Here is a 21,664-nt window from a genome sequence, read left to right as displayed (position 1 = left end):
GCAGTTTTAACATCATCTATTCGAATAGTCGTGTCCGCGGTAAAGGACTTATGGGTTGCTTGTACAGTTCATAGACAAGTGAAAGTGGATACTCTAAAATACGCAAGATAAGGATGGTGTTCATCATTTGGGGCCGTGAGCGTGAGTGCTATGGATGGCGTTCTCATAGGGAGACGGGAGCGGATCCATAGTGGTGTATTGATTGGTGAATATGTGGACTCGTGTGCGCCACCTCAAAAGAATTACTTGTAGTCATAGTTTAGGATAGCCACATAGTCAAAGCTGGCTTGCTGCAGTTAAACTCCACCACCCCCTTGTTGATACTGATGCATATGTAGATAGTTCTGATGTAAGTCTTGCTCGGTACATTTGTACTCATGTTTGCTTAATGTATGTTTTTGAAGAGAGAGACTTTAGTCTCACTAGTAGTTCCACATGGACTTCGACGTTTAGCTTGTTACCTCAACTACGATCTTGTACCCTTGGGAGGGTCTTGTAGATAGTTAGGCTTCCCAGCCTTTTTCATTTGTAGTTGTCTGTACTTAGACATGTTTATGCTTTCACTTGTTGCTTGTATGCTCTGTATGTTGGGTCATGAGACCCATGCTTGTAATACTTGACTCCTCGGAGCCTAATGAATAAATATTTTAGGTTGTAGAGTTTCGTTGTGATGCCATGTTGTATTTGCACATATCAAGCATATTGTGTGTATGTTTTGAAATGCTTGGTATGTGTGGGATCCGACAATCTAGTTGTTTATCCTTGGTAGCCTCTCTTACACGGAAATGTCTCCTAGTGCTTCCACTGAGCCATGGTAGCTTGCTACTGCTCCGGAGCACTTAGGCTGGCCGGCATGTGTCCTTCTTCGTTCCTGTGTCTGTCCCTTCGGGGAAATGTCACGTGATGTCTACCGGAGTCCTGTTAGCCCAGCTGCTACAGCCCGGATTCACTCGCTGATGACCGACACGTTTGTTGCTGGGTCATGTCTGCCTGTCATTGTAAGTTAGTGCCACTTTGAGTTTACGACTAGTCATGTCGGCCCAAGTTCTCTGTCATATGGATGCTAGCGACACTATGATATACGTGAGCCAAAAGGCGCAAACGGTCCCGGGCCAGGTAAGGTGGCACTCGTGGGAATACCATCCGTGAGGCCGCAAAGTGATATGATGTGTTACATGCTAGATCGGTGTGACTTAGGATCGGGGTCCTGACAAAGGGCTTTATAGAGCCTTCCTTCACCAATAATGTAAGTTTGTCCTACTCAAGCCTTCAAACTTTGTTGTGTATATTTGGTTAGGCCTGACTACAATAGCTGTTTATTTTTGGTGTTTGCATCAAATTGCATGTTTAAAGTTCATTATGTACTCCAGTTCATAAACAAAAGGTTGTCTTTCTCAATTTAAGTTTTCAGTTGTACAACCAAGTTCCTTATTCATACCATGTAAATTAAACTATATAGAGCAAGTGATCTTATTTTGCCAATCTGAAATGGGATAAATTGACAGCACACTAACCATTGATACTTATGTGTTCTTGATCTGTAATCCAGTGGTATCGTGAAGCTGCCAACTCCTTCACAATGTCATTTCCTGCCATGTCTTGACCTGAACAATACCATATTGTGTTAATGCTATTTTAAACTGTGTCACTTTATTTGTCAGTAAGAAATGTGACGAATTGTCAACACTGATACTTATATGTGCAAAACCTGTCATCTATCTGCTTGTTTATCTTTCAGAGTGAGGACGATATAAGTGTCAAATAAGTGAAGTCTCACCAGCTTGCTCAGCTGCTTGCGCTGTAGCTCCCGAGCAGGGCTAACCTTTCTTGAACTCTATTGAAGTGCTGTCAGTTTTGTATATTATTTTGTCGGCGTGTTTAGTTGCACTGGTGGCGATCTTTGATGCCTAGTGTATGTAATCTGCTGTCTGTTTGTGCCTTATTATCATAGTGGCGAACTTTGATGCCCAGTGGATGTAATATGCCTGAATTTCTTTATTGTATAGTCTAGGGTTTTTTTCTTATTCACGATGTTGAAGTTATTTTACTATATATATATATCCTGTCTTCGCAGTAAAATGGCCTAACTATAAAATTACGGTACATAATCGGGCCGTGATGCAAATGACCATGTATGATCCGCATCATGGGCCCCATCATCTTTGTCTATTAACAGGCCTAAATGTAAACTGCCCACTAGTAGATTCTAGCCTTTAATAGGCCGAGTAAACCGCCGGCCCTATTTTCCCAAGAAAACTCAATGGGCCTTTAGAAGGCTGAAAAGTAGGTTGGGCCTGAAACGTGCCAAACAGCTCACGGGCCGGCAGCAGGCCGAAATAGACCCCGTCCCATGAATGTGCTAATCAAATCATGGGCTTATGACAGGACGAAATTATCTCGGTCCTTGTTTGGCCCAATCAGATTATCGGCTGCGAGCAGGCCAGATGCAAAGCGGGCCGTAGTTAGGCCCATCTATATGATGGGCTTTTAACAGGCCGAAATTAATATAGGGCCGAAATGTTAAACGGGCCCTTAACCGGCCGAAACTAATATCAGGCTGAATTACTAAATGGGCCTTAAGCAAGTGGGCCCAAAAGCATAGCATCCAGTTGACGGGCCGAATCTGATATGGGCCATAATTTAGCCCAAAGCCTCTTAAAGGGGCGGACCTTATCTAGGCCGTAATTTGGCCCATAACATGGTAGGCTTTTAACGGGCCGGATCTCATATGGGCCATCATTAGGCCCGGAACGTGGCAGGCCATTAATTGACCGGATCAAATATGGGCCGGCATTTGGCCGAAAACATGGCAGCCAGTTAATTGGCCGGCCTACTACGGGCCCTCAAAATCTTGTGGGCCTACAGATGGGCCGGCCCATTAATGTCGGCGAAATCTCATGGGCCTTTAGCTGGGCCAGCCCATTATGGTCCACAAAAATCTTGTGGGCCTTCACCTGGGCCGGCCCATTATGGCCCGCAACAATCTTGTGGGCCTTTAGCTGGGCCAGCCTATTATGGCCCGCCAAATCTTGTGGGCCTTTAGCTGGGCTGGCCCATTATGGTCCGCAAAATCTTGTGGGCCTTTAGTTGGGCATGCCTATTTAAACTTTATGGGCCACTTTTGGGCCAGTCCACGTGTTAAGATATCATAAGCGCATCTCGCCCATTGGATGAGTGACACCTGTGCCAACACGGAGCTGACACGTGTTTCCTACATCCAACGATGATTTTACACATGGAAAATCCTGATTGGTCCGGGCTGTTAATGGGTTATCGGATCGAAAATCGGACCTGATAGCTTAACGGCATTCCGTTACGATGGATGCCACGTGTCGGTTACCCTTGACGAAAGCAATTCTGTGACGCGCAATTTATCATCATGGAAGTGGACACTTCCGTGATGGTAATTTTGGTAATGTCATGGAACACTTCTATGACAACAAAGGTATGACTATCTTGACTCTGTCATAAATTTGTCATGGATGTACATGCATAACAGAAAACGTGACCTACTGTGACAAACACATATCATCACGGAAGTGTATTTTTTTTATAGTATGGCTGGCCGGCAGGCAGCTGGAGGATGACGACATCCCAATGGAGAACATCGTAGTCGACGATCCGGCGCCAACCCCTTCCTCCGTGCCATCCTCGCCGGTGCATTGCACCATGACCACCGGCGAGGCCCGTGTCCAATATATGGACACGGTGAGGCAGAAGCGTGAGGAGCAGTTCCGGGAGGCGCAAGCCGACACGGCCTACAACCACCATGTCCTCCAGGAGCACCTACAGGCGGAGGAGCAGATCGCCGCGAAGCGGGCAGAGCAGGAGGTGTTGCTCGACTCGTTCCCTCCGCCCGCGAGGGCCGCCTCGAGCGCTGGCGGTACCGCACGCGGGTGGCGGAGGCTATGTCCACGCACAAAGAGGGCGATGAAACGGGTGAGGCGCTGGTTGGCGAGACCGAGGACGAGGCATAGGACAATGCTGGCTCCGACGAGTCCCCGCTCGGCTGGCGTCGATGAGGCCCTGCTCCGCTGAGGCCCAGTGGTGCCAACAATGAGGCAGAGGACATCGCCGGCTCCGCCGAGGCCCCACCCGGCCGGCAACATGGGGGAGGATTTCTCCCGCTCTGCCGAGGTGCCACCCGCCGGCAACGAGACAGAGGACATCACCGGCTTCGCCGAGGCCCCGCCCCTCTGCGAACCAGGCTGTGCCACACAGGAAACGAGGCAGAGTAGAACACGTTAGGTCGCCACCGCTCGGGTCCAAGTAAGGCCACCGCTGCTACCATCCGGTTGCTGGCACTGAGCTGTACATCATGGAGCAATTCTATGATTACAGGATGATTCAAGAGCACTCCATGGTTGAGCAAGCTCATGAGATACAGTCATTTGCTACAGAAATTGAGCACTTCAGTTATATGCTACCGGACAACTTTGTTGCCAGAGGTATCATCACTAAGCTTCCTCCTTCGTGGATCTTATTGACACTCTTGATGTGGAAGAAAAGGCGAGAGCAAAGGACACACGTGCTCGAGGAACTGAGGGAGGATCTAGGGCCAATCTAGTATAGAAGAAGAACTTCCAGCCCCACAAGTTCAATAACAAGGGCAAGTTTGATGGTAAAGAAAAAGTTTGATGGAAGAACAAGGTTGTGCAACACACGAACTTCAAGAAGAAGAATGACAAGAAGAAAGGTGTTTGTCATGTGGGGATCCTGATCATTGGGCTCCTAGTTTCCCTAATCGCTATGACAAGCTAGGCTGGTTAACCAGTGACGGCCGGTTAGCTTCTTGGCAGCGACGTGGAATCGGACAGCTATGTTGGAGAAGGACGCTGCTTCTACTTAACTGCTGGTGCAGTCGGCTGACTGACACCTGGGCCCAACAGGCATCTGGGCCACATGTCAGTTACGCAACTGCACCTGCAGTTAATTTTCTAATGAAAGAGGCAAAATACAGGCCAACAGTTGCGAAATATCCTTATCTTACCTCAATGGGATATTACTGTGCACATACAGATTGGAAGTGTTGTCTCCATTTGTGAAGTTCACTAAAATCAAGCAACATTGTCGTACAAGTACCATAACATATGAAAGCACACTGCAGAATCATATGAAAGAAGGCTAGTACTGACCTCTCATGACGTGGAATTCAAATAACTCACAAGAAGAAGATGTGAACCAAATTTGCCAACACGGATAGCAAGGAAGATCTCCTCTTGTGCAGTTCCACTAAGATCAAGCAATCAAGCAACGTTGTCGGTGTGACATTTTGGTTGAACTGCACAAAACACTCTTAAAACAAAAGTGTTTTGTGCAGTGCAACAAAAGGTCACAATGGCAACGAGGTGAAGTAGATAACCCTGTTTACACAGAGGTGCAAAGGAAACAATTAGTGGTCAATAACGGTGGATGACACAGAAGCCAACAAAAGGAAGCATCTACCTTATATAAATGGGAAAGAAAGAAAGACAGTGGCATTTCTCAAACGGTGGCATTGACTAGTATTAACAGAAAGATTATATTAACAATAAATTTTGTTAAACATGTAATTTGCTTTTAACCGTGGCATTGCATCAATTTTCCAGCGACATTATTAGAGGGTGTTTGTTTTACAGGGACATTTTGGTGGAGGGACTAAAAAAACTCTGTGTCAGTCCCATCTAAACCAAAAAGGAGGGACTTTTAGGGACTAAAAGTGGGCATTTGGGACTAAAGAAAGAAGACCGTGAGGGAGAGTCTTTTTCAGACTTTTTCCAATAGTTTCCCTTGCCACGCATCGCACCTTGTCTCTATTAGTTCATTACTAGGGGTAACATGGTCTTTTAGCATGTCATTTAATAACATCTAGTCCATGTTTAGTCCCTGGAACCAAGCAGTTATGGACTAGGGAGTTTTTAACCAAACATGGCCTTAGATTAACAACAGCTAATGAGTTGCACGAGATAGTGGACGCACCGGCACCATGTGTATCTACCGATGTACTGGGGTGATGCACAGTCTGTTGCAACAAAGAACAAACAACCAAGGAGCATATTTGTGTTGGTCCCAGTTTTGTTATATTTAGACACCTTTCCCTATGTGAGCGTAGAAATCCTAGTCCTTCTCAAACACTACAGCCTTGTCCCCCAAAACAAAACAAAAGATCAGTTCGTTACACATGTGTGTATTGCGTTTGTCATTGTTTTCCTTTTTCGACCAACGTAGGTGCTGGATAGCCAGTCTGTACTAGTACTTTGCCCCTTCCTTTCCTCTTTGAACCACATCCTACATTTATGATATACAACTTTCCCCACTACTTTTCCCCATTCCTTTCCTCTTTGAACCACGTCTTAGATTCATGCGATAAAAATTTCCCCGCAACTTTCCCCCTTCCTTTCCTTTTTGAACCACGTCCTAGATTCATGCTATACAACTTTTCCCACTACTTTCCCCCATTCTTTTCCTCTTTGAACCACGTCCTAGGTTCATGGTATACAACTTTCCCCACTACTTTCCCGTTTGATCCAACACCTAGATTTGAGTGCAGAAGCGAAAAAAGCCCACATGTAGCTAGAGCAATGCATGTGGAATAAGTAAATTATAGTACCTTAAGGTTCTTGGGGTGTGGTTCGATGGGCGACCAGAGGCCATTCGGCCCACACTATGTACGGCGGTGAAGAAGAAGGGGTCGGAGGCCCTCCCGCGCCGCCGCTGGGTGAAAGTGAATAGCTACGCAGGTAGTGGATTCCCTCCCTCGCCGATGGCAGCAGTGTTAAGCCTCCTTCCCTTCCATGTGGACGGATCCTGCCGGCTCTTTGACCAGCATTAAGGGGGGAGAGAGAGGCCAACAAAGTCTTGTTTAGATCTGGAGAGGGTGGGAGAGTGTGAAGAGAGCAACTACAAGCAGACCAGCAGTGAGGGGAGAGAGAGGCTAACGAAGTCTTGTTTAGATCTAGAGAGGGTGAGAGAGTGTGAAGAGAGCAACTAGAAGTGTTGAGGCTCGAGAGTGTATATATGTACTGGAGAGAGTGTGAAGAGTGCAAACCCTAGAAAACAAGCGTTGGGGCTACAGCTGATCGTATAGCTCCGTATCCATCCATTTTGAGTAGTCTAAGAATCCTCTTGGCACGAATTATGCTCAAGTGTAGTTATCAAACCTGAGACCTCAAGTTTGATGAGCTAACAGGCTAACCAGCAACACAACCCTCCCGTTATGTTCATCGAGAGGAAAATAACCTTCTATACATTCCTGCATTCGTGTGGTAAGCATGCCGTGTTTTTTGTGTGTGGGAGTCATTGGGATTTAAATCATAATCATGTCATGTGGCTTTGGTGGTAAGACTATCCATAGTGGTGCAGAAATAATGCAGCCTTAGTCACCTTACCTCTCTCCACATAGTACGTTGGGTCCCACCAGTCAGAGGGTGAAATAAACGAATTAATAAGACAAACTAAAAGTGCCAGTGGTGTATCTTACCTCACACATCTCGCTACTGCTCGGGAACACTGTCCAATTGATCCCTCTGTTCGCTCATGTACCATTTTAAGAGAATCCTTATTATAACAAGCACACAATTTTGGGCTCGTATTCGACCTAAGTCAGTGTGCCACAGTATCTCGTACGACTTCCTCCGTCTAGGTGTAATAAGTCACATTAAAGGTCCAGCGGGACCAAGGTGCAAGAAGATTGGAGGAGAAGGAGAAACTTGATCGGTCATTCCTCGAATCAAAGCCCTGATTTCTGTCTCTGAACGCAACAATTAATCCAAACAACTAAGAGATGCCGTTTTAGCTACCATGCAGGGCCACGTATTAACTCTCATGCAAGACGACTCTGATTTCTTGACTGATCAACTCGTAGTTGCGCTCCATGCATTGTGTTTCTGGGGGATATAACAAGGCCGAGTCAGGAGCATTTGGTTACATTGCTTAGGCTGGTCACAGTGGTGAGTAACTCGGACTAGTAACATGCATATGTACTATTCTATGTTACTACTACGCGAAGTTTGCCGTCGGAAGCGAGCCGATCTGGCACTCCTGAGCTAGCAAGGTTTTTCTAGCCCACCCAAGCTAGCTGGCCCACAAAAGCTAACATATTTTAACAGTTCCAAACGCCTAACCTTGCCCGGGTATGCTATAAGTTGTTCTTGCTAAGGATCCAAACGCTCCCTAAGTAACAACGCTCGCTAGCAACGAGGCCAGGAGGGGATTGAGATGCGAAGTTAATGGACGACGCCTAAACATTTTGGGATTATCTGATTTCCGTAAGATGACTTAACACCTAGACGGAGGGAGTACTACTCCTTAGACCAGGTTTGATGGAATATTCGTTACCTCTTCGCTTATTGTACGTACTCTATTTGTATCTCACTTCCTGTGGCTTTGCACTCGCACGATTTTCCTATTCTATGAACCTGTGTGTGCGTGTGCGTGTGTGTGTGTGTTTAACAGCATGTGTCTGTTAGAGAGAGCGATAGATCGACCTAATCCTATATAGAGATGGTGTGTAGTGTACGATTTTAACTGCGAGAGTCGGTGCATCCTCTCGTTTCCGGGCATCCCGTAGGGACAGACGGACAGATGCCACGCCTGCTCCTGACCAGCCTGGCCCACCCAAAGCCCCTCCAACGCCCGCGTGCGCTTCCCGCCTGAAACGGTTAGCGCCGCTCCACATAATCGGTGCCACATTCATGCCCGGGCAGAGCGGACACGACCTCTCACTGGCGCCTGCATTGAAGCGAGAAGCGGATTCAAGAATGATGGTTGCTTCATCCGTCCAACTTACTGTTGGGTCTATGTGATTTGACGGCTCATTGGTCATTATTACCGAGGTGGTAAGACTACTGGATGTCCCACGCTTTCGGCGAAAGGAGGTATTACTAGATTACAATTTTGTCCATTCTTATGGCGAAGGAGTGCAAGAGCAGTCAAAAAACACAGCCTTAGTGATTACATGGCCCACCTCACACTATCACAATATTTTTCTGGACACCGTGCGACACCTAACTCTTTACATAGTACTCCCTCTATTCCTAAATATAGGTCTTTGTAGGGATTCCACTAGGTGTACTACATACGGACCAAAATGAATGAATCTACACTTAAAATGCATCTATATACATCCATATGTGTTTCGTGGTGAAATCTCTACAAATACTTATATTTAGGAACGGAGGAAGTACTAGTATAGTACGTACTGTAATTTATCACTGAGATAATACAATGCTATGAAGCTTCCAGCTTCTGTTACATGTGTCTTGCGTCCAAGGTTGCCCGTTGCAACATTTCAACAAATACAAAGGAGACTAACATGCATGCTATTGCATCACAATGATTGACAAATCATAGCAAATATGTACTCCCTCCGTTCCAAAATAAGTGTCTCAACTTTATGCAGGGGGTGTTTGTTTCCAGGGACTTTTTAGTGTAGGGACTAGAAAAAGTCCATCTTAGAGACATTTTAACCAAACAGGAGGGACTACTGGACTAAAACTTGCTTTTTGGGACTTAAGGAAGAAGACTCTCAAGGAGAGTCATTTTTGGGACTTTTCCAACAATGCCCCTCCCTGCACCCATTGCCCCACCGCCCCATGGTGTTGTTTGGTTGTTACTTTTCTGTATACTGGGGGTGACATGGTCATTCAATAACCTCTAGGGAGGGACTAGGGACTTTTTAGTCCCTGAAAACTAACAGGGAGGGACCTTTTAAGGAGTAGGGACTTTTTAGTTGGGACTAGAAAAAGTCCTAGGAGTTATGAACCAAACAGGGCCTCAATATGGACTACATACGGAGCAAAATGAGTGAATCTACACTCTAAAATACGTCTATATATATCAGTGTTTGGAGTATGTACTAGTAGTTCATATTGAAATCTACAAAAGAACATATATATTCCAAACAGTATGACAATCTCTCTAAACAAGGTAGTAGGGACGCGGAGTAAACGGAGGGACTAGTAAAATATTCTCTTTGTCCTGCGAGCCACCGCGCATGTGGGCTAGGGAGCGGGCGTAAGGCATACAATACTACTACTATTAAGCAAGCTTCACCTCATCCTGCGAGCCACCTCTCCCGTGGGTGGGGGAGACGGCGTACTATGCAAGATTCTCCTCTTTCTACGAGTTGACAGGACACATCAAACGTACTCCAATGTATAGAGCCTTGCCTCTAAGGTAGGCCCCACGTGGTTTGCCTCTTGTTTAACATAACGCATCAAGTCGCAATTTGTTTGTTCACCCTTGGTAGACGATCCTCCCTCCATCTAGTGGACAACCAGTACACGTGTCAAATTACCACATGGCTGCCTTTTCGTACAGAAATGAGCTCCACCGTGTACCCGCGCGGGTGTGGTTGGGAAAGAGATGGGAGTACGTGCGCAGTGCCTGCACCTCTTCTCTTTGTGCACGTCCCCCACCTACGTGGGTGTGTGTGAGAGATACAAACCTAGACAACTGGCTTGTGCGTTCGTGAGTGTTTTTTGTTTAGGGGGGGAGGTTGATTTCGTGAATGTATTTGTGGGAATATGTGTCGATGACATCTCAAACAAAATTTTGCATGCTATGTGTGTGAAATGGAGGCCTTTCCATATCATATATAGAGGGCCGGGCGATCCACGAGAAGAGAGGGAGGGGTCATAGATATCGATAGAGTCGAAGTGAGGATCAAGTGGGTGGTTGCGAGATCGATGAAGAGAGCCATCGAAATTGTGTGGTGTGCAAGTCAAAGATATAGGGCGACTGGACTACCAGAACATCAGAGAGCACATGTCAAGTTTGTGTGTGGCAGGGAGACATGACTAGAGCGCTCGATGTATTGGTGTCTGTGTGTGTGTGTGGGAGGGGGTGGGGTAGGCAGAGGCCTAATTATAGAGGTAGAACGACTCGTATATGTGTTGAGAAGGAGAGACCCAACTATGTCTAGAGGGACATCGGTCGACATCCAGACATAACTGAAGGACGGGATATAGGATGGGACAGAGAGAGATAGGATAGAGAGGGGGAGGGAGAGGGGTAAAGTGCTAGATGGGTGATGGAGTTGCTTCTAGAAGATAGTGGGAGAGGCCTACTAGACAAACTGAGGGTGGAACTGCAGTATTATCAATAAGGGTGAGGATGTGTTTTTGTGTGTGCCTGTGCGTGATAGATCTGTCAGGATACATCCATGGATGATGAAGGGGAACCATGTGTTTGGTAAGCAAACCTAACTAGATCAGTAGATCAATTGTTGTTTGTCAGAGGAAGGGAGAGGCATAACTAATGAGGTAGATTGATCGACGCGTGGGGAAAAATGAGTTATAAGGACCTAGCTAGCTATATGTATAGCGGGAGATCGGTTGGTGTACGTCCATTTGTTAGAGGCAAATAAGGCCCGACGGGACGGATAGACAGAGAGAATGGAGCTAGCAGGTGGTGTGAGAGGCCCAGCTACTAGCTAGATAGGGGGAGGAGTGTGCAGATGTGAGATTGATGAAAAGAGGGGCAAGAGTTTACAAGTGTGTGGGACCGTATGACAGACACGAGGCAAGGACACATAACGGAGGAGATTGAAGGTGCGTGTGTATGTTGTAGGTAGACATCGCTGGACAGGTTTATTGATCGGTGTGTGTCGGAAAGGAGTTGTGGAGACTGTGGCAGAATGAACTAAAGAAAAAAAAATGAATGTGTGCGATGGATAGAATGCTGAGGGAGGGGGGGGGGCGAGGAGGGCGTGTTCATGCATGAGGGAAAGTTAGTGGTAGCTACGAAGGTTAGAGGATTGTGTGGGTGTAAGAGGCTAACAAAGATCATAATTTGATATGAAAGTGGATTCATATATTTGAATAGGGGATCATAGTGTTTTAAACATATGCAAGCATGAATATAGTGGTGATACGTGTGTTGTGGTTTTGCACATGTTATACCATAATGTGATAATGCATGGCGTTTGCAACTCACAGCTAAATGTCGAACAATCTAAACCATACTATACATCGAACAATCTCACATTTTATTTGAATTTGTGATAATGTGTCGCATTTGCAGCTTACAACTAAATATCGAACAATCTAAACAATACTATATATCGAACATTCTTACATTTTATTTGAATTTGTGGTAATGTGTGATGTTTGCAGCTCGCATCTAAATACTTGTAGGCGTAGGGGGCGGGGCACCATTCATAATGTGATTAACACATTATACATATGAGACATGGTTTAGATTATGAAGATCTAGCTAGAGCTTGAAATGTACTATGATTTGAAATCAACATAAACTGGATTCAAAAAATTGAGTTCGAGTTCATATACTACACATAGTTCATATGTAACTCGAGACTAATCATGTGGTGTGATGTGAACATAATACACAAACGATGGTTTAACTTGACAATAATGATGATTGTAGATCTTATTAAAACAGAGAAACGAATTCAAACGCTTTGACTTCACAACAATCATTATTGTAGATCTTATTCAAATGGAGAAACAAATTCAAATTAATTCATATTGAAGCGAGAGTATATACATTTGGAATGCACTAAAACGTTCATTTGAGTAGTAGGTTGCATGCATTATACACGTAGCGAAATATTTTAATTGAACATAACATGAATTAAAGTTTTGAATGACATTTGTAGTGCGAATTGATTTGGTACAATACACGTTAGGCTTGTCTGGAAATTTCAACCCGCGCCTTGTTAGCCCGAAATATTTAAGATATATCTTTGTCTCGTTGTGCTCTGATAACACCCTCCATCTCAACCTGCGCCTTGCTATTCCAAAACTACAATGCGCGCGAAAACTCACACCTCCTGTGAAATCCCAACACGCGATATGCCCGTGATACCCCTGAACGAAAAGGACTGCCTCAAATCGGTGGGGGTACTTTCGTAACTTACCATACATTTCAGACAAGCGTGTCCCTAAGACATGGTTCCCCACTCCCATCCCATCCGTCAACCCATTCATACACCGAGGCCGGAAAAACCTGCAAAGCCCCACACCTCCTCCGTCCGCCACCTAGCCGAAGCCTCTTCCCCAATGACGTCGTCCACAGCAACACCTCGACGTCCCTCATCCATCGTACCGGATGAGGACCCGTCATCGATCTGGTTGTCCCGCTGGTTCAGCCACCCCGTCCTCCACCTCCAAGGAGCTGCCCCGATGTTCCCCTCGTCTTTCGCGCCACCTCCATTCCCACACCGCCATCTTCACCTGCACCACCGAAAGAGCATCATCATCATCGTTTCCTCGAATGAAACTGCGGCCTAATCGGCACCACCAAAGAGGTTGTACACTAATCGCCGCATTTTCTAATTGATTCGATCTCACGGTGCTGCCGGCGCTCTTTCCCGAGTGGACACGATGCGGCTCCATCCACGGCGGCGTTGCCGGCCACTTCCTCCACGGACTCGCTCCCTCGGTGGCGACGTCCACATCAGTAGGAGCTGCTGCTTCTTTAGCTCTCACTCGCGCTGCTGCTCTACTCCTGCTCTCGGTCCCCTGCCTTGTCTGCTCTTGCTCTTGCTCTTTCTCGCGCTGCTGCTCTCGCTCTTGCTCTTCCTTGCGATGCTGCTCCGATTTAGCTACACTTCAGATGACTGAATCGACTTTTGGGTCAGTCGATTTTCAGGCGGTGGGGGGGCTCGCCGGAGTTAAATAAGAACCATCCGCAGCGAGGAGGGGGGCTCGCCGGAGAGGTACCCCACTATCTATCTCAGGGTTCAAGGTGGGGGCGGTGGTCGCTGGTGGTGGTGGGGCAGTGGCATGGGAATTGCTGGAGAAAAAGCTCGGCATGGGGGGCCTAGAGGGATGGCCAGGGCGGCGGCGGACCGGCAGTGGGGAGTGTTTTCGGGGCGGGCGGGGCGGTGCACCGCCGACAGCGGGCGGTGGCGGGCGGCTGTTTTGCCGGTGGTGGCTGGCAGCTCAGGGGTGGAGGTTGAAGATGAACAGTAGGCCCTTGATTTCGTATCCAACGGCTGCAAAATCGACTGACCAGAGATGAAAAAGTCAGTCGACTGACCTGTAGCCTCACCTCTAGTGCGTTCAGTTTCGACAGTAAAATTCAGTTTCGACAGCAAAATTCAGTTTCGATAGTTAAGTTTAGTTTCGACAGTTAAATTCAGTTTCAACATTTAAATTCAGAGATGAGCGGCTGATGTATTTTACATATAGCACTTTGTGGTTATGTATTTTATGTCATCTATTGGAGATGTTATTAGAATTCCACTCAGGTTAATGTTGTCTCTCTTGTCCTGCTTTAGCCTCGGCGTCGTACAACTCAACGGAGCTGCTCCAACGATGAAACCCTCCATCATAGTGGAGCAGTACCTCGGGCTCGATCTCCAGACGCCTAAGATCTTCTTCCCCTCCTTCGATAGCCAAGTCAGCCGGAGCATCCTCCCATGCCAACCCAATCACACTGAGATCAACATGGCTTCACCAAAGAGGTTGTAAACTTGTTGAATCTCTTTTTTACAATACATGTTATATATTTTGTCCACTGAGCACACGGATTAACGGGAAATACAATTATTTTGTCCTTCTATATGACATGCAGTGAGGTACTAGGCAACTTAGCTATCTGTCATGGACTCTCTTGAACGCCATCATTATTTATCTCTGCACGTTTGAGCTGTGCATTTGTCGATGGCCCTGGGAGCTGAGCTAGTAGGGCAGTGGCCTGGGTCCAAAGTAATAGAAGTAGCACAAAAACATTTTTTTAGTGTAGGCTTTTCCTTGCTCAAGACTTCCTACTAGAATCGCCAGTGCTTGAAAGGAATAGTGAATGAAAAACATAGGAATTCGAAAGTTTCCTATGGTACTACTTTTCATGAATTTGGTGCAAAGGAATGGAGCAAAGGAAAACTGTAGGATTTGTTCCTTTAGTGTCTCCTTGAAAGAAAAACCGTAGGAATTTTAATTTCCACTTGTCGTCCTTTTCAAATTCCTATTCATGAAGCAAAAGACTAAGAGATAGTAGCATAATACCATTATAACCGTACATTTTCTTGTGATTTGACTTAATCTCACCATGCGTCTTTGCATTCTGTGTTCTTCCAATTCTTGTGAACCAAATACCCATATTGGCAGAAATCCTGTGTTTTGCACGTGCATTCCTATCCTATTCTATTTCTTATCCCTGCATTGTTAGAATCCTCAAATTCAAACAAGCCCTTACACAATTACTTCTGCTACAGATATGTGTCGAAGAAAACCTTGTGTGGTTTGTCCTGCTCCTGTGGTGCTGTGTCCCACCCCAGCTTAGCTGCTCCAACGACGGAAGGGTTCACCACAATAGGGATCTGCTCTTTAGACTGTCTTTCGCCGCCTCAGATCTTCTTCCCCGCCGCCGGCAGCCACGACAACTGCATTACCATCATCAACTAAGCAGATGACCTTGAGGACTACACGGGTCCGCAAGCGAGGTCGCACTCTTCCTTGTCTGCTTACGTTATGCATTGCTTAAATTGATGACATGCTATTTTATCGTCGTGTTCACCTGTTAGATTCCGAGTCAGGTCAAAAATTATGATGAAACTTGAGTTTTTAAATGGTTGTGGGGTACATATTGGGGCAGCAATCAGTACTATCTGTCTACTATCTGGTTAATTGTAACGCCCTCGATGCGGCTATATCTCCCACGTGTCGAAGCACGACATAGAGGCATAACTGCATTGAAAGCAATGTCACAAGTGAGGTAATCTTCACAACAACCCATGTAATACAATACGGGAATAAGACTAACATAGTTATCTTACACTTGCCACGTCACACAAATACATAAATAAGTAATTACAATCACCCAATACACTCAAGGTCCGACTACGGAACCAAAATGAAGAAAAACCCCAAATGCAACATAGTTCCCGATCACCCCAACTAGGCACCACTACTCATCATCTGGGAAAGACACGTAGTATCGTCCTGAGTCCTCATCGAACAGCCACTTGAGCTCAGTTGAATCACCTGGAGCGGAATCATCGGTCCCTGCATCTAGTTTTGGAAGTAATCTGTGAGTCACGGGGACTCAGCAATCTCACACCCTCGCGATCAAGACTATTTAAGCTTATAGGAAGGGTAAAGGTACGATGTGGAGCTGCAGCAAGTGACTAGCATATCTGGTGGCTAACATACGCAAATGAGAGCGAGAAGAGAAGGCAAAGGCACGTTCGAACAACTATGATCAAGAAGTGATCCTATAACAACCTACGTCAAGCATTACTCCAACACCATGCTCACTTCCTGGACCTCCGCCGAGAAGAGACCATCACGGTTACACACGCGGTTGATGCATTTTAATTAAGTTAAGTTTCAGGTTATCTACAACCGGACATTAACAAATTCCCATCTGCCCATAACCGCGGGCACGACTTTTGAAAGTTCAAATCCCTGCAGGGGAGTCCCAACTTATCCCATCACAAGCTCTCATGGTCAACGAAGGATATTCCTTCTCCCAAGACAATCCGATCAGACTCGTCATCCCGGTTACAAGACATCCTCGACAATGGTAAAACAAGTCCAGCAACACCGCCCGAATGTGCCGACAAATCCCGATAGGAGCTGCACATATATCGTTCTCAGGGCACTCTCAGATGAACACTACGTACAACTAAAACAAGCCCTCAAGTTTCCCCAAGGTGGCGCTGCAAGTGGCTTTGGTTTGGACCAACACTCAGAGGAGCACTGGCCCGGGGTGTTTCATAGAGATGAGCCTTGGGCTCCGGAAACCCAAGGGAAAAAGAGGCTAGGTGGCGAATGGTAAAACCAATGTTGGGCATTGCTGGAGGAGTTTTATTCAAGGCGAACTATCAAGGGGTTCCCATTATAACCCAACCGTGTAAGGAACACAAAATCCGGGAACATAACACCGATATGACGAAAACTAGGGCGGCAAGAGTGGAACAAAACACTAGGCATAAGGCCGAGCCTTCCACCCTTTACCAAGTATATAGGTGCATTAAGATAAACAAGATAATATGGTGATATCCCAACAATAAACATGTTCCAACAAGGAACAAACTCCAATCTTCACCTGCAACTAGCAACGCTATAAGTGGGGCTGAGCAAAGCGGTAACATAGCCAAACGATGGTTTGCTAGGACAAGGTGGGTTAGAGGTTTGACATGGAAAATGGGAGGCATAATAAGAAAGTGGTAGGTATCCTAGCATAGGCATAGCAAAAGAGCGAGCATCTAGCAAGCAAAGATAGAAGTGATTTCGAGGGTATGGTCATCTTGCCTGCAAAGTTCTCATAGTCGACTTGATCCTCGTAAGCGTACTCAACGGGCTCCTCACTCACGTACTCGTCTCCATGCTCTACCCAAGCAAGAACAACAAACAAAAAGGAACACAATCAACCACGTGCAATGCTCAAGCAACATGCGCAAACATGGTATGATATGCGGGATGCGATATGTGATGCATAGGCATGATTTGGAAAGGAATGATTGAACATGGCCTCAAATTGGAAAACCAAGAGTGCCACTGGAAAGGTGAGTTGATTTCGGTCGAAATCAATATAAAGATCACCGGAATCGGATGCACGGTTTGGAAATGGCAAGCAAAACAAATATGGCACTGGTCTGCGATAATCAGCACGGGACCATCTAAATGCATCAGGAACAACATGCTATAGCACTCCAACATGACAACAAAATATATGGCAGGGATCCACTCATGATGCTTGACAAAAGATGAACACTGAGCTATGGCTAGTTCACTCAATAGCAGGTTCAAACAAGCATGGCAAAAGTGCAAAAGATAACAGGTTACATACTTAGTGAAAATAACAAGTCAGGAATTTGTCATCAGGAAGCAATGTTTAGAGCACGATAACTATATGATACAGGAACATATCATGGCAAATCAAGGCATGTCATGAAGCTACTCAAAGCATACAACAAAAGTCCCTTAGTGACCATGAGCCAAAAGGGATCAGAAAATACAATTGCAAGCATGTGAACATAGCAAAAACATAAACAGATTCAGACTTTGTGAAAAACTGGAGCATGGCAAAACAGATAACGAGTAGGCATGTTTACTAGCTCGATGCACTCACTACGAGGAATTGCATGACAAACTAACCGTACACCCAGCAAATAGACGTGGCATAGAAGCTAGACATGGCAAGAACAACAACATAGCATACACGGATCAACAGCAACAAGCTCGGCAAAATCGCTAAACATGTTAACAATCTGCCAGGAACATTTTATAGCAAAAGTAGAGCTCGATTGACTCAAGCTAGATTGCTCCATAATTACAAACAAAGACATGGATGGATAGAGAACCACAATATCTACAAAACATCCTTACTGATCATGCTCAAAAGACACACAGATCACTAGGAAACAACATGAACATATGGCATAAAAATAATGACAGGGCAAGGACAGTGAAATTCTAAGTCCCTGAAATCAGCATCATTGAGTAAGCTACTTTGCATGCTTGTGCTAGTCACCACAAAGATCACAAAAATACATGGCATACAACCCTGTAAAGATGGCATGACATACTTCAAAACACATGTAGATCTCAGGATCATAGCATGCACACATTAATCATGGCAAAAATGACAAAAGTGCATCTGCTGAAACAGATCTGAAACTATCATCACATCGCCCTCTTCCAACAGCATTTCAGGCATCAAGATGAGCTCAAATGAGAATGACTCAATGAGATGAAATGATGTACTCTTCGAGACGAACATTTTGATATGCTACATGCACGAATCGGAGCTACGATGAGGAAGTTATGATGCGACAAAGTATGCAAAAAGTTAAAGAGCGAGAGGGAAAAGTTAACCAGCTAGGGTTTACTGTAGCCGCGGTTTCAGATCCGGCAACGGGCACTGTAGCTGCCGGAGTTCGAGGACGTCGGAGATCGAAGGAGAGGTGGCCGGAGTCGTTGGAGCTCGGGGAGAGGGCGGATCTTGCCGGGGCGGCGCCGAAATGGTGGGGCGGCGCGTCGGACTTGGGGCGGCGAGGTGCGGCCGGTGGAGGGACGGCGTCGCCGGCGTGGGGCTGTCGCCGGCGATGGCGCGCGGCAGCGCCGGGCGGCTCGGGTTGCCGGACGCGAGGAGGAAGGCGGCGGGCTTCGGCTTGAGGCGGCGCGGTGGCGATGGGCTCGGGGGGGGGGGGGGGCGCGGGATCTCCCGGGCCGGCGGCAGAGGGAGGCGGCGGACGAACCACGTCGCACCACGTGGCGGTGGCGGGGTGGATCGGACGTTGTCCGGCACGGGCCGGACACGTCCGGTGCGCGGAGGAGCGAAATTTAGGGTTAGGGGAAGAGGAGATCCGGGATTTTCGGGAGGGGATCTATTTATAGAGGTAGAGGGAGCTAGGAAGTTCCAAATGAGGTGTGGTTTGCGGCCACGCGATCGTGATCAAACGATCTAGATGATGGGAGAGGTTTAGTTGGGTTTTGGGCCACTTTGGAAGGGTGTTGGGCTGCAACACACACGAGGCCTTTATCGGTCCCTCGGTTAACCGTTGGAGTATCAAACGAAGTCCAAATGGTACGAAACTTGATAGGCGGTCTACCAGTAGTAAACCAAGGCCGCATGACAAGTGTCAGTCCAATCCGGAAATGTTTAGTACCTGCACATGAAAAGAGGTAGAAAGGGACACCGGGTGACATAGGAGCGCCAGAATGCAAAACGGACAACGGGGAAAATGCTCGAATGCATGAGACGAACACATATGCAAATGCAATGCACATGATGACATGATATGAGATGCATGACAAAGACAAAACACACGGAGACAAAAACCCGACAACGAGGAAATAAAATAACTTAGTGCCGGAAACGGCAAGAGTTGGAGTACAAATAAGGTAGGTTACATCCGGGGTGTTACATTAATCTTGGGTGTCTACTATGAGTTTCATGTTGGGTGCAAACAAAAATTAAAGGAGCCATTATCTGTATTTTTTAACTAAAGCTATTATTGGTTTTGGGTCCACCCACAGTTTGCTACCATCACTCTGGATTTGTGCATGCACTCCTTACATAGTCTCACTATGTTTTATTCCTATTCATGTCAGTTATTGTACACAATGGAACTGAACATGTAGAGCAAAAGAGACGAGCCTTGTGTGGCAATAAAATTTCATGAAGACGTCACTCCATGGTGGGTGCAAAGGCAGCCCCCCTCCACCCATTTCGGATCATAGTCAAGAGGAAGATAACTATTCTGAGGGGGATTCAGAAGCAGAAGACCACTCCTATTTACCCCATGAGGTCTTCGCTCTAACATGGCATGCTGATGTTGGTAATATCAGGCATATGGTGCCTTGCATTGCTTACTATATACATGAAAGATGTCATATGCTTAGTTTAGACATGCTTTGTGTCAATGGCATCTGTTTAGTTTCTTTATCGTATATGTGAATCATGCAATGCCATCTTGTTTAGCCAGGCATCATATATGTGAATTTTGCAATGCCACCCTGGTTAGCCGGTCATCTTATATGTGAATTCTATCATGACATCATTTTTTTATTACGTGTTAAGTTTGTCAATAATTTTAGTACAATCAATTACTCTTCCTGTGCATTAGCCATTCGGCACGGTCATGGAAAAATCTGGAGTGGAAACAAGGTCTTCAGAGCAGACAATGCTATCTGACGAAGCGCATGTTGTAAGTGCATCTAGTGCCACCCCTAGTTGGTTTTGGAGTATTGACGACAAACCTAGTTGAGGGACTAATGTGTTTGTGAGAATTGCAGGATAACACAGGTAGAAGTCCCTCATTGATTCGGTTTCACTACCAGAGATGACCCCTAAAAATGTACGAAGACATTGAAGACAATGGTGGTTTATGAAGATATTCATATTGAAGTCAATGACAAGAGAAGACTCCCTATGAAGCTTATGGAACTCGAAGACTTAGATCCTTCGAAGTTTTATTTCATTTATGTTGTGCCATAGGAACCACCGTACTATTAAGTGGGGTCCAAGAGAACCAGTCAGAATGACTGAAGTGATGCCTAATTCAAATCCTATGTCTTCGAGCAAAGACTATGAGAGCAAATCTTGTCCAGAGTCGGACAAGTTAGCTTTACTTGCAGCCCAAGTAAAGTTGCCATGCGAGTTCAAAATCTGACCGTTGGAACACGTGTCAGTTCCTTAGTGACCCAGGGTCATTTCGGACAAATCAGGTCGGGTTGCCCAGTGGCTATAAATAGTCCACCCCCTTCAACCTTAAATGGTTGGCTGCTCAGATTTCAGTGCACGGCTTTTGTCGTTTGAGAGCAACCCACCTCGAAGCCTTCGAGAGAAAATTCCTAGCGAGGAGAAAAGCCCTAACCACCCAGAGCCAGAGTAAATTGGGCATCACTTAAGTCTTCTTGTCTGAGTGATCTGAAGACTTATTACACTCGAGGACTGTGCATCCTCCAGACGGTTAGGCGTCGCGTTCTGAGCATCCAAGAGAAATTGTGGATTTTCGGTGAACGAAGTCTGTGAAGGTTTGGGAGTCTACCTTGAAGACTTACCAGAGTGATTGGGCGAGGTCTGTGTGACCTTAGCTCAAGGAGAAGACGGTGAGGACTGGGTGTCCTGAGCTACGTGTTCAGGACTGGGTGTCCGGGACTGTGTGTCCTTTGGTTTAAATACCTAGCCGCTCCAACCAGACGTACCGTTGTCACAGCAACTGGAACTGGTCCAAGAAATCATTGTCTTCAACGTGTCACTGGTTTCA

Source organism: Triticum urartu, chromosome 3A, assembly GCF_056163025.1.
Source record: "Triticum urartu cultivar PI428250 chromosome 3A, HENAU_Tu73, whole genome shotgun sequence".
NCBI classification, from domain to species: domain Eukaryota; kingdom Viridiplantae; phylum Streptophyta; class Magnoliopsida; order Poales; family Poaceae; genus Triticum; species Triticum urartu.
Note: the sequence above shows the minus strand (reverse complement) of the source record.